Raw genomic sequence first — 13,508 nt, forward strand, 5'->3', positions numbered from 1 at the left:
TATACACTGCTTTGTCTTCCTAAAGGCAGAATTATGCTTGTGCTAAGTCATGTCCGACTCTTTGCGACCTTATAGACTGTAGCTCGCCAGGCTCCTCTGTCCGTGGGATTTTCCAGGCAAGAGTACTGCAGTGGGCTGTCATTTCCTTCTCCAGGGGATTAAACCCATGTCTCCTGCAATTACAGGCACTGGCAGGAGGATTCTTTCCCACTGAGCGACCTGGGAAGCCCTGAAGGCAGAGCAGGGGTCATCAACTGCCATACTCTCTGTAACACAGAAAGACTCACACAATGCTGCATGAGAATTACCAGGGAAACAGTGCAAAATTTCAGGTTTCAGTCTTATACCCTAGGAAGCTTAGATATCCCCCCTGCCATGAGTCAAACACACTTGATGCTAAACGAAACAGATGGTGATAAATTCTGAGTGATCGCATCTTTTCTTTTCCAGTAGTCAATCTTCTTTTCTCCTCACTTTAAAAGCGTTAGCTGTCATTTTATCACACTGTTACTGGGCCGTTCCTTTAAAAATGCTTTCCTCTTCTCCTTTTCTGCCTTCAAAATCCACAACTCAGTTTAGAAGCCAGATCTCCAGACCTGCTATGTAAGTGTGGACAGACCGCGTAAGGATACATCTGCACAGAAAGGCCTGAATTACTTTTATGAATTTCTTGGTTCTTAGGGATGTGCTAGACAGATGAGTCCACACAGATGTTACCAGATCCGTTCTGTTTCCTTCATTCTAAGCAAGGCCCCTACAGTACATCTCAGTGCACTCTCAGAACCCACTGATAGTACCCGGAGCGGCCTGAGCACTGCGTCTGGCCCTTCCATTCCCAACTCAGTGCCAACCTTATGACTCCTCAACCAACACACCCGTGTCATCTGACCAGCTGTAAACGCTCTCTGTGCCCAAATAAAGCAAAGGAAACAGGTAAGCACCAACCACTTGGCAGACAAATTATTTTGAGAAGAGTCCTCCTTGTGGGCTGCCCTGCTTCTGAACAAACGGCTTCTATCCTTGTGTTCTCCTGCGTTCTCTAGCCCCAGGCTCACGGCACTTACAATACTGTCCTGGGACGCAAGCTGCGACTTTTTCTTTATTACTGCAGGGCAATGGAAAGAGCCCGGTGTACTGCTGCTGCCACAGACGGTACTTAATAAACATTTCCTGAGCAAATGACAGCCTCCAAGGACCTGGCAATTTACATTTGCCAAAGTTGAGCTTAAGTTTTTTAATGCCTCCCTCTTCTCTGCATGAGATCTGAAGGCTCCAGTGAGTGGGGACTTTTTTTAAAACAAAAATTACAGAATAGCTGATGTCACCCAGGACAATTAAGGGGAAAGGACTGACACCACCACCAAACACACAGTTCCATTAGCTCACATGACTGCAATCTCAGGGTCCTAGAGTAGAAATTTAACCTAAAATCATTTACACAATATTTGAATTCCCTAACAATACTGATTACTAGAAGAAAAAAAAAGTAGCACTAATCGATTCCTGGGTAGGGAAGATCCTCTGGAGAAGGAAATGGCAACTTGAGGATTCTTGCCTGGGAAACCCCAGGGACAGAGGAGCCTGGCAGGATCACAAAAAAGTTGGACACGACCAAGCGACTAAACAACAACAACAATCATTCCAAAGGGACCACGTGTGTAGCTTCTGTGTTTTCAACTTACCTGTGGAGCACTGCTGAGCTGACACGCTACACACAGTTCCAAGAGCTGCCTTTGCACCAACAGTCTAGCATCAGCTATCCCCCCTTTAGTTATGCATGGCCGTAATCAGCTCAAAAGCACAGAGATAAACTCTTGAGAATCCAAGTCTCAGGCTTTGGGGCCTGGCATGAAAGGTGGGCACTAAGCATCTATTGTTTACTACTCTTAAGCAGGGATAAATGAAAAGATTTCTTTGTTTTTTTTTTTTTTTAGAAATCAAAGCTGTCATTTATAAGCTAAGAGGATTTAAGGAAGCACTTGGAGGGGCAGCATTTACATAACATGCTATAAATATTAAAACCCAATTCTATTAAGCATCAGGTTGCAAAGTCTTTATGAATCGAGGTCATCCTCACCTTAAATGAATACCCAAACCAAGAAAATCTGGCTCCCTTCTCTTTCCCCCTCTTCCCTCCTCCTCCATATTCTCAGAGCCCTTAGAAGCCTTTTATCCTAGAAAATCTTCTCCTGCCCCATTATCTTGACTTCTCAGAAACTTTCTCTAATCCTCCAAATAGGAAACCTCCTTAAAGGAGGATGAGACCAGAGCCTAAGTGTGATCACTTGAAAGCTAATGATGAGCCACCAGGGGAGGGCGGCTGGGCTGTGCCGAATGTAAAATTCAGGTTCTGCCAATGTCCCAAAGAGCAAGGACCAGCAAAACGGGAGAGCAGCCGCCTCCTCGTGGGCCAGTCGTGAAGGACAGTCGGCTGCCGATGTAAGGAGGACCCTTCCGCCTCACGGTTGTGTGTCAATATTTATTGACCTTGTTCTATAAAGAACTGCAGCTACAAATTTACATAGAAATTCCAGCAGAAAGGGTAAATTAGGTTCTGCCATATAATACACAATAATAAAGCTCGGGAATGTTCTTTCTTACTAAAAGCAGACCACAATGGCTGCAATGACTTAAGGAAAACTCAGGCCCTACAGACAAATAATGAACCTTTACAAGAAGGTACAACCAGGAACCCAAACAGGATATTTGCCTAGGCACTTTCACATGCCTACTTCTCAGCCCAAGTTCTAGAATGAGACCCCGACACAGGTACTTATTTTTCCTGCTATGCAGTCCAGTTTAGTCTATTTTTTGAACGTCCTCACCACCCTTTCCACCTCCACTGGCCCTTACCTGAGTTGCCCTTCATGCCAAGTGCCCTGCACCAACCGCTTAAACATGTTTTTCAAACCATAGTTTGAGACCCAAAGTAGGTAACAGAATCAGTGTCTTGGTCCACTCATGGTTAGACCAGGTTCAAACAGAAAGTATTGGAACAGACTGCATGTAGTAAAAATAAGTCCTGTTTTGCCAAACTTTTATATAAAATACTTTGTTCCAACTATATGTAATACAATATATTTTGCATGTATATGTCTTGTCACATTCAACTAAGAAAACGCATACACAGAAATGTAGAAAATAAGTTTCTGGCTGTGCCTTATATTAATAGTTAAAACATTTGAAAAAAATACTAAAGTAGCAGTGCGAAAACCCAACCAATTCACAGCCTTTCCCCACCAGGGCCCTCCACTCCAGGCCATCTCCCAGCAAGGCCCGGATCTGGGTGAACTGCATGGAGAGCTGAGGTCGGTTCTGTGGACAGGAGGGCAGCTGAATTTACTGTCAGCCCACTCCTTTTCACCTTAGCCTAAGAGCTCCAACAATGCACTTGCCTTTTAATTAAAATTTTAAGTTTCTCAGAAATGGACAAAATAAAGATTTTGTTTTCTTTGAAAAAGGGGATGAGAGGGGAGGGAGGAATTGACACTGTGTCCCATTCCACTTGGGCAAAGTCAAAGCTCTCCCCAAAGTGAAACGAGAACCCAGCCCAGCAACATGCCCACCATTGCAGCAAAGCAGCCGCTTCACACACAGCGTAGGAAGGACACTGAGCATGTAGATATAGACACCCCGACCTTTCTGTGACCAGCTCTAGCGGGGCAATTCCATTTGCATCTAAATTAGCACCAGCATCCTCCCCGTAATGGCAGGTTTACGTGTGTCCTGAACGGTACATCCCCACCTGCTAACTGTGTTTTGTGTGAGATCTGGTCACACTGGGAGAAACAGATGGTTACTATCTTCTGTCGCCCAGGCAGGTGGCGGGCGGCAGGATCAGGTGACTGCTGCACCCTCTCCAAGTCAGAAGCCACCCTTCTTTGGTGTCCCTTTGGTGTAGAGGAGACAACTAGCCCAGCAAGGGCTCTTCTGGGTCCTCTGTGAGGCCTCAGCCCCACTGGCTCCACCCAGAGGGCAGGAAACAAGGAGACCAGGGGCCCCTGGACCACTGAAATCAGTACGAGGAAGGAAAGATGAGGCTGTATCTCGGGAAACAGACATGAAGGGGTTTTCCCAGGGAACACAGGCTAAGACCCCGCCTGCTGCTGCCAGAGGGAGAGCCGCTGAGGGACAGGCGGGGCGTGTCCACCCCAGGGCAGCCACCGCTGCAGCTGGACTCTTCCCAGCCTTCTCCTTCCCTGCCAGGACACGGAGCACGAGCAACACTCAAGAACAGAAGCGGAAAGACAGACACCCCGGTTCTCAGGGAGCGGCACCACTGTTTCAGCCAAAAATTCAGGACTGAAAACATTCGATTACTCCCAGTCTGCAAAAAGGCTGCACTGACGATTCACTCCTTCCCTCCTGGCCCCTCCTGCTCCTTGGCCTGCAGGCACTCACTGCCTCTACCCCACCACCCGGCAGGCGGGGACGTGAGAGGAGGTGACATCCAAAGTCAATTCAGTTCAGTTCAGTTGCTCAGTCGTGTCCCACTCTTTGCGACCCCATGGACTGCAGCACGCCAGCCTTCCCTGTCCTTCACCAACTCCTGCAGCCTACTCAAACTCATGTCCATCGCATTCGTGATGCCATCCAGCCATCTCATCCTCTGTCGTCCGCTTCTCCTCCTGCCTTCAATCTTTCCCAGCACCAGGGTCTTTTCCAATTAGTCAATTCTTCACATCAGGTGGCCAAAGTATTGGAGCTTCAGCTCCAATGAATATTCAGGATTGATTTCCTTTAGGATGGACTGGTTGGATCTCCTTGCAGTCCAAGGGACTCAAGAGTCTTCTCCAACACCACAGTTCAAAAACATCAATTCTTTGGCACTCAGCTTTCTTTATAGTCCAACTCTCACATCCATACATGACAATTGGAAAAACCATAGCTTTGACTAGACGGATCTTTGCTGGTAAAGTAATGTCTCTGCTTTCTAATAAGCTGTCTAGGCTGGTCATAGCTCTTCTTCCAAGGAGCAAGTGTCTTTTAATTTCATGGCTGCAGTCACCATCTGCAGTGATTTTGGAGCCAAAGAAAATAAATTCTTCCACTGTTTCCATTGTTTCCCCATCTATTTGCCATGAAGTGATGGGACCGAATGCCATGATCTTATTTTTTTGAATGTTGAGTTTTAAGCCAACTTTAAAAAAAATTAATTTACTTATTTTAATTGGAGGCTAATTACAATATTGTAGTGGGTTTTGCCATACATTGACATGACTCAGCCATGGGGATACATGCATTCCCCATCCTGAAGTCCCCAACTTTTCACTCTTCTCTTTCACTTTCATCAAAAGGCTCTTTAGTTCCTCTTTGCTCTCTGCCATAAGTCAATAGGTGTGGCTATTCATTCCTAAAATAACTGAGGAAAGAGATTACAGTGACAGCTACAATGATTTCTGCAACATATTTTAAGGAAAAGAAGTTAAAAGTAAAACCAGTCTCTGCCTCTTCCCGCAGTATTTTCTTGATGTATCTATAATACATTAAACATATTAATTAATTAAACCAATTAAATATTAATTGACTGACTAAACAGAAGATACCTCTCCTTGCCTATGATAAACCTCTCCCTGGAGAAGTCAGCAAATTATTTATAAAGCCTTTCTTCCTATACTATGTGTATATAATGTCTACAATACTACTTTATTATAATATAACTTATCAGAGTATAATTCAATATATGATCCACTATATTTGAACTATATCCAGTATAGAATTTCATTACTGAAATACTCCAAATATCACTAAGAAAGTTATTTCACAGTATGGCTCTGTGGTCAGAAACAACAAGGAAATTCTGGAGCAAAATAAGTTTTATCTCAGTAGCAAAGATCTGAAGAGTATTCCGAAGATCATTTCACCCATCCCTTTCTGTTTACTAATTCTTCCAGAAAGATTCTTCTTAGTTGCAATATGAAGAACTATAAAAACAACATCACCAATCTGCTTTGGGGCACCTGTGCATAATTGAAGACCATTCTCAGCATATTGTTTCAGCTCTCTGAGTCCACACCATCTCAGGAGAACTGAGTGGACCTACGCAGAAAAGATACTTATTGGAAGAAGCCTGGGGTCAGCTAACAGGATCACCAGAAGCCCGAAGAGCAAGCTTAGAGAAGGGAGGTCTGAGGGTAGGAAGCCAGAGGCAATCAAACAGGGATTGCACAGCTTCTTTTGGCAACACAGCTCAGGAGGTCTCTGCAATCAAGAAAGCAATGCCTCAATGTGAAGTAAAATTCCACCTGCTTAATGTAAAGTGCGCCTTACACTCACTGCCCTCACGTTAAGAAGCGGTGGTGGGGAAATGCTGTCCCCCAAAACTCCACTTCCCTTCCTGTTCTGGAATTCTTATGGAAGCCCTCAGCCTCCTCTTTGCTAGACTAAGTCCATGCCCTTTTTCAATCTTCTTAATGCATTTTTCCATTTTTTAAGATTGCAAAGTTACTGCAGAAATGACTATGTCTGACCTACAGTGTGAATTCTCAAAACATTTTGTACACCAGCAGGTACTCAAAGAATAATCAATAAACATGTCAGGATGGAAATCAGCTGCCCTCTTACTAATAAAACAAACAAACAAATATGGTTTTCAAAGTCTATGTTGGGGATGCCTTCATGAGCAAGGTAGATTCATTTGACAATACGTGAACAGCAGAGGAAATCTTCCTTTTCTGTGTGTGCTGAGTCACTCAGTCATGTCCGACTCTTTGTGAACATTTCATAGGAAATAAAGAGCCTGACTCATGCCATGCTCTTGATTATGGCAACTGAGAAAAGTGATCCGTTGGGAAAAAGGAAATGCTTCCTTGGGCTTCCTTCTAATTTCTCTTCTTGATTAACAAGACAATACTACTGAATTCTGATGAGCAAACATTAAACCCAGTGGTGGAGGCGAAATGGTTCAGAGGGTCATTTCAGGCAGCTTCTTTAGAATGAAGTTTTATGTGAGAACAACTGTAATGTGGCGGCATCTAATGCCTGTCACCCCAATCCCCATTCAGTCTGCTTGCTGGGTTCCATGTGTTGTTTGGGCGTGGAATTTTATACATGGACAGTTTTCCTAGACACCAAAACTGTAACAAAGACAAGTTCTGATGATAAAGGGCAGGTTTCACTCCTGGCTTCTTATCCACTGGAGAAGACCTCAATACAATGGAAGACCGAGAAAATACACAGGTGTTTCCTCCAACAAATTCAGTAATTCTCGTCTTCCTGGTGGTTTTCTTTGTTATCCCAAACTTGTTCATCATCAGGTACTCACTCACCACAGGGTGAGGCACAGAGGGGCAGCCTGTCAGTTATTCCTTCTGTCTCACCTACAATGCAAGTCAGTCATAAAAGTGACCGGAGAGGGGGACTCTTAAAAGAAGCTCACTTCTTCTAAGTATGTAAATGTTAGAAAGTGTTAGTCGATCAGTCGTGTCCGACTCTTTGCGACTCTATGGGCTGTAGCCTGCCAGGTTCTTCTGTCCATGGAATTCTCCAGGCAACAAACCAGAGCAGGTTGCCATGCCCTGCTCCAGGGGTTCTTCCTGACCCAGGGATCAAACTCGAATCTCCTGCATTGCAGGTGGATGCTTTACCGTCTGAGACGCCGGGAAAGCCCCCTACCATTTTCTATGCTATTACATAATCTTCTCGTTTACTGGAAAAGTTCATTGAGTCAACATCCCTAAATATCTCAAGCAGTTAACTAAATCACTTTTAGAATAGGGAATTGAATAAAATACATAATGCTTTAAAAAGTTAGTGTGGGGCAAAAGAAAAGTATAGCAAGAACGTGAAATAAGCAGGCTATAAGCTTCCTTCGCGTTCTCTTTGTTTTTTGGTTTTCCTATGACTACCTGAAGAGAAGCTTGCAGGGCATTTGTTGCTGATAAATGTTTAATGATCTCTTAGGAGCATGCAGGGAAAGAATAAAAGATTAACACCAACTTTCCGACCAGACTCTCCCTGCCTTCTCCACTTTTGTTTCCAAGATGAATACCACCTGGCTGCCTTAGATAAGGTGGGGTTTGTGTGAGCTGTTTCTTGTGTTTCTCCGTGTAGAGTGGGTGGGACCCTTCCTATCTTTCCGTGATCCTGACGCTTAAGAGCAGAATCCTGTGATTCTGCATTATCTCCCTTCTGCACTTGTTGAAAAAGAAAGAAATCTAGTTTTTCTTTTCAAATCAAAAACTAAACGAAAGCTTCATTTATAGCCCTAATTTTCTTCCCCTGCAATAGGAGAGAAGTGACATGAAGAACTATGGGAGGTCGGAGATGAGGAGGCTTCACAGTACCTGGGACCAGCTCAAACTCCAAAATCGGGTGGGTGGGTGTGTATAAGGCAGTGAATACAGACAGGCTGGTCTCCCAACCTCTATAGTTTTGTGTGTGTGTGTGTGTTTTTTTTTTGAAGTATAGATGATTTACAATATTGTGTTCATTTTAGTATACTGATTCACTTTTTTGCAGATTATCGTCCAATACAGATTATTACAAAATAACGGGGATAATTCCCTGTGCTCTGCAGTATACCCCTGCTGCTTACTAACGTCTATAATTTTTAAAGCAGCAAATCCAGGGGAGAAGAGCTGTCCCAGGAAAAGGGGCAGAACCAGGGAGTTTGGGATCAACATGTACACTGCCGCTGCTGCTGCTGCTGCTGCTGCTAAGTGGCTCCAGTCGTGTCTGACTCTGTGCGACCCCATAGATGGCAGCCCACCAGGCTCCCCCGTCCTTGGGATTCTCCAGGCAAGAGCACTGGAGTGGGTTGCCACTTCCTTCTCCAATGCATGAAAGTGAAAACTGAAAGTGAAGTCGCTCAGTCATGTCCGACTCTTAGCGACCCGGTGGACTGCAGCCCACCAGGCTCCTCCATCCATGGGATTTGCCAGGCAAGAGTGCTGGAGTGGGGTGCCACACCTTCTCCAACACGTGCACACTGCTATGTTTAAAATGAATACCCAGGGCTTCCTTGGTGTCTCGGTGGCAAAAGATACGCCTGCCAATGCAGGAGACATGGGTGCAGCCCCTGGTGGGGCAGGATCCCACATGCCGTGGAGCAATCAAGCCCACGTACTGCAACCACTGAGCCCGTGCTCTAGAGCCAGGAGGGGCAACTGCTGCGCCCATGCACCACAGACACTGAAGCCCGAGCATTCCAGAGCCTGCGCTCCACACCCAGAGCAGCCGCCCCACGAGAAGCCTGTATGCCGCAACCAAGAGGAGGCCCGCTCGCCACAGCAGGAGGAGAAACCCACATGGCTACAAAGACTCAGCACAGCCACAGATAAATAAAATTATTTCAAAAAATAAGATGGATAACCAAGGGCCTACTGTCTAGCACAGGGAACTCTGCTGAGTGTTACGTGACAGCCTGGATGGAGCAGGGTTGGGGGAGAATGGATACATGCATACTTATGGCTGAGTCCTTCTGTTGTCCACCTGAAACTATCACAACACTGATAATAGGCTGCAATCCAATATAAAATTAAAAATTAAAAAACAAACCAAAAAAACAGCCTGTACAGTGCAAGTCTGTGAAGCAGTAAATCACCCTCCAACCCCCCAGCGTCACCCGGCAGAATAGCCCTCAGGGCCATAGCTTAGAAAGCAGACAGCTCTACCAAAGCAAAAAGTGCCTTCTGCCCACGAGATCAAGGTGCTCGTGAGTCAAGCAGGAGATGCCCTTCATCCTCCTCTCTGCCCGCTCAGCAGGGCAACCCTGGTGCAGCCAACAACCCACACAAGCCTATCCCTGCCCAGCCAGCACTTTCACAAGAATGACAGTAGCTGGAACCTCCCACTGCCCATCAATGTGAACATGGAAGAAATCTTGAGGTTTAGAGCGGGTACTTCTAAATGTGCCCCAATACTCAGTCTCCATTTCTTCCTGGGAACAAATCCTAACTTTATAGCTAAAAACCACATCTTCCTTCTTCCTTTGCATGTAAGTACCTCAGTATATGCCTTGGCCAGTGATGTATAAACAGAAGTGGTGGATGGGATGAGACAAGATTATAGAAGGGCATTTTCTGTTAGTTACAGTTAGACCCTATGCAAACTGATCCAGTGTCTTCTCTGGAGATAAGATGACTTGCTTGGTAAGTCAACTGCTAGAGAGATCTCACCCACAGCATTGAGAACAGTGCCTCCTCTATACCAGGCACTCAGAACAGAAGTGACTTTTCATACCAGAAGACCGACTGCAGCTACTGCAGCCCATGACAGGGCAGAAATGTGGCGTCAAGACTAATTCCACAGCCCATTCTCCAAGTAATCCTCCAAAGCACGACCACAGTCTTTTCTGAAGCTTTGTAAAGCCATGGCACATTATAAGAATTTACAATAATATGATACTTACCATTACTAAACACAGTACACGCCAATATTTTCTATTTGATTCTGTTTCAAAGTGCTATTTGTGACCTATCAGACTGATTTTGTGGCTCATTTTGTGGCTCGTTCAAAACTCTGTTTAAAATGTATGTATTTACTTCCCTGTTAAATCTTCTGTCCACTAATAAATGAATAAGCACTGCAGTATAATTTTTGATGTAAAATTAAATGGAAAGTTAGAAAGAACCAAAACATTGTCCTTCTTTTGTTTGACATTTTTATATAGTTAAATACAAGCACTGATGTCTTGGGGCCCCTACAACGTAAGACAAATATTGAATCTGCACTGGGAAGACCTGCCTGGGACTTTGGAGGAACAGAGAGCGGGCTGGTGACCCATCCTTCTCCAGTCTCGACTCCTGCATTCTCCCTGGCAACTCCTCCCTGGCAACGGGCAGCACTGTCTCTCTGCATTCAGCAAAGCAGGCTGTCTTTGCCCCAAGTTTGGTTCCTAAACTTCTACCCAGGGTGGGTAAGTACTTGTGTTAGCTGTTCTTTCTCTTTGCTGAGCAGCAAATTAAAAATGTATTTCCTTCTAAGCTGGAATTCTCAGAATCTAGAGATAATAATTTAAGAATTTTTTTTTTTAAGGCATCAGAGGGTAGTTGAAAACGGACTGCAGTGGAATGTGAAACACTTGCATGTTGACCCTTAGTAGCTGGGAGCTGGGGGCCTTGGGCAAGTCAAGCAACCTCTGGGCGTGTCAGCTGCTGGGGCTGCACACTAAGCCCAGAGCCTCTGACCTGCCGTATCAGCTCGGGCAGGAAGTTAACATTTATCAACGAAAGTCAACCATGAGATGCAGTGACAGCTTCTGTGAAAAGTGCCTTCCTCCACAGATTTTGGTAAGAACATAAAGGAGGGAGGCTCTACAAGATAATAAAAAAGCACTTTGGAACACTTAGAGGATGCCAAAATGTAAATATAAAGCTGCTACATCAACCCTCTGCGGATAAACTAATGCTGAAGAACTGAAACATCATCAATTCCGTATCCTCCGTTCCTCTCACAAATATGAGGCTCGTGGACTCTGAATATTTCTTTTCCAATCTTCCTCATGTTCTCGGCTGTAAAATGATGGTGTTGAACTAGCTGATCCATGTTCTCAGTTTCCAAAACCTGAGATTCTTTGAGTCTGTATCAGTGGCATGAAACATGAGCCAATTCTGGTTCTTTGTCTTGGTAATTTTACCTTCCAGCATAACCAACACCTAACTTTATTCCAGTGTGGTGATAAGGGTGCTAGCCACTGTTTTTTGATATATTTATTTAACGAACTGGATATTCACTGAGGGCTTTTCATGTGCACAATATAGTAGCAGCTGAGGCAACATAAAAGAAGCATAAGAAACAACCTGTCCCCCGTGGTACTCACAGCAGCTGGCTGGTGAAACTCACATAATGAGACAAGCGCTAAGCTGTGTGGTCCCGGGTAGAGAGGGAAGCAGCAATTCAGGGAGGAGAAAAAGCAGTGTGCGCTTAAGTGCAAGGCGCTACCCCAATATCAGGGCTGTCCTGGGACTTAACAGACAGCAAAGAGAAAGAATACTCCAGTAGGAACGTGGGGATAAGAGAGGACCATGCGGGCACGGCTCTGACTTCAGGCTCACATTTGAAAAGTGTGGGGTAGGACTTTCCCTGGTGACCAATACTCGGTGCTCCCAATGTAGGGGGCGGGGGTTGGGTCCCAGTCAGGGAACTAGATCCTGCATGCTGCACTAAGACCCAGTGCAGCCAAATAAATACAATCAACTTCAAAGAAAAGAAAATCACAGGAGAAGTTAGGGCCATAGGTAGGAAGGGTCAGACTGGGGGTGGGGGGGGGGCAGGGGTGTTTCAAAATCAAGTGTCTCAATTATCTTCTGCAGGCAACAGGGACCCATTTTGGGTACTTGAGCACTGGAAAACTACTACTGTTTTCTTTTTTTAAAATATGATTTACTACTTCCAATTTGCTAGAATTTTAAAATGCTGGATTTTTGTAGACCTGATAGAAAAACCAATGTCTCCAATTCTAAGACATCTTTTCTGACACAGGAAAGCACTTCTGGGCTTTCTCTGCCTTCCTCAATAACTCTTCCCTGGCTAGAGGGTAATAATTGTCATTTTGATGAGCCTGTCCTCTCTCTCTCCTTCCAGGAGCCAGGCTGCCAGCAGGAAGGACACATTCTTCTCCGCATCTGGAAGAGTCTGCCTAATTCTGAGCTCAGTATTAGAAATTCTCACGTACAGGTGTAAACCCTATTCTCCAGCACCCACGTTACTGATGATAAAGCTGCTCTTTTGCTCCTCCATCTGCCTCACTCATTTTTTTCTCAACTTGTCAGAACCCAGATGGAGAAGAAATCCCTTTATACCCCATTAGAATATACTGACTATTCTGAAGCTGCATTACAGGGCCCTCAGCTGCACAGACCCAGCTCACCCTGATTCACGTGAATGCCTTCAACTCCAGGCTCAGAGCTTCAGTGCAACAGCGCTGTCCTCCAGACACTGGCAACTTACGGCAAAGGACCGAGGTAGCACCAAGACAGCTCTATGGGGACACACAGGCAGTGCTAACATCAACCTTGGGACAGCCATTCGGAACAGCTGCCTCGTTCAGGCCCCCACCAGTCCCTGATCCTGGCATCGTCTCTTCTCCGGTCCAGACTACCTCATTGTTAGGGAACCACTGACTGAAACCGTACCCCTTGGCCAGGCAGATGATGACCACTTGCAGGAGTTGCCTCACAACAGGAGGTCCTGATAAGGAATGTGGTACTGCTGCTGAAAACTAACCGGGAGAATTCAGAAGGAACCAAAAAGGAGGAAGCAGATGCTGGCCCAAACATGCCTCGTAAAGCTAGCTAGAAGAATTCAGGCCACCCTGGTGGCTCAGACGGTAATGAATCCACCGGCAACATCGGAGACCCAGGTTCAATCCCTGGGTCGGGAAGATCCTTTGGTCAGGGAACAGCTACCACTCCAGTTTTTCTGCCTGGAGAGTCCCACGGACAGAGAAGCCTGGCGGGCTACAGTCCATGGGGTGCCAAACAGCCAGACACCACTAATCGACTAATACTTTTACTTCACACTTCAAAAAAGAGGGAGGAGACACCACCCCATAATATGTCCTGTCA

General features: G+C 45.4%; 1 protein-coding gene across 1 annotated transcript in view; it reads right to left on the reverse strand.

The window, feature by feature from the left end:
• The window catches only part of FHIP1A (FHF complex subunit HOOK interacting protein 1A), a 113,521-nt gene that overhangs the window by 38,640 nt on the left and 61,373 nt on the right, over positions 1 to 13,508 (reverse strand). The window lies entirely within an intron of this gene.

Source organism: Capricornis sumatraensis, chromosome 17 (assembly GCF_032405125.1).
Source record: "Capricornis sumatraensis isolate serow.1 chromosome 17, serow.2, whole genome shotgun sequence".
NCBI lineage: Eukaryota > Metazoa > Chordata > Mammalia > Artiodactyla > Bovidae > Capricornis > Capricornis sumatraensis.